Consider the following 1,061-nt stretch of genomic DNA (forward strand, 5'->3'; position numbering starts at 1 on the left):
GATGATACTGATTTGGTAAAGGATTACCTCGATAGCCAGTAAAATTGTGGTTGTTCACATACTGAGCTTGATCCACACTATCAAATCCATCAGCAGAATTTAAGGCAGTCGCCAGTGATGCTGTCTTTGTAGAACTTTGATTTCCTTTGGTCAGTGCAGCCAACTGTGTAGAAATAGTAGCCATATGAGCAGTCAAGGCAGTGAACGCATCAAACTCATGAATTCCAGCAGGCTTCCTTATAGCAGATCTCTCACTCGGCCACTGATAACTATTAATCGTCATTTGCTCAAGCATCTCATAAGCCTGTTCAGGAAATTTAGAAAATATTGAACCTCCAGCTGCAGCATCCACAGAAATATGAGTTGGCCCATTCAAACCATTGTAGAATAACTCAATCTGTTCCCAATCCAGAAAATTATGGTTTGGACACTTCCTAAGCAACTCCTTGTACCGCTCCCAAGCTTCATAAAGCTGCTCAAAATCTTGCTGTTTGAAAGTAGTGATCTCAATTTTCAGCTGGGCAGACTTGGCAGGAGGAAAGTACTTAGCCAGAAATTTGGATGCCATGTCTTCCCATGTAGTGATACTCCCAAGAGGTAGTGGCTGCAACCAACTACGAGCATTGTCCCTAAGAGAGAATGTGAACAATCGTAGTCTGATGGTGTCCTCAGTAACACCATGAATCTTCACTGTGTCAGCAATCTCCAGAAAAGTACGCAGATGCAGATTTGGATCTTCAGTAGCTGCACCCCTGAACTGATTCTGCTGCACCATATTAATCAGAGCTGGCTTCAACTCAAAATTATTTGCCATGATGTTCTGCCGAGCTATCCCAGAATAATGATTATTGATCACTGGTCGAAAGTGATCTCTGATCGGCACCGGAGCATTATTGACAGCTCTTTCCCTTTCTTCAGCCATTTGTTGCAACTCTTCTCTTCTAGCTTTTCTCAAAGCTTTAGCAGTTTTCTCGATTTCCGGATCAAAGAGCAGTAAGTCGTAACTTTGGCTTTTTCGCATAAACTGCATAGACAGGAAAGATTTAAAATTAGAACCAACA

General features: G+C 42.1%; 1 non-coding gene across 1 annotated transcript; it reads left to right on the plus strand.

Annotated features, from left to right (window-relative positions):
* Positions 1-413: 413 nt before the first annotated feature.
* LOC140876805 (small nucleolar RNA R71) lies at positions 414-519 on the plus strand. The gene has a single exon (XR_012149037.1). It is a non-coding gene; the product is annotated as a small nucleolar RNA R71 (small nucleolar RNA).
* The last annotated feature ends 542 nt before the right edge of the window (positions 520-1,061 follow it).

The sequence above is a fragment of the Henckelia pumila genome, chromosome 1, assembly GCF_033568475.1.
Source record: "Henckelia pumila isolate YLH828 chromosome 1, ASM3356847v2, whole genome shotgun sequence".
Lineage (NCBI taxonomy): Eukaryota > Viridiplantae > Streptophyta > Magnoliopsida > Lamiales > Gesneriaceae > Henckelia > Henckelia pumila.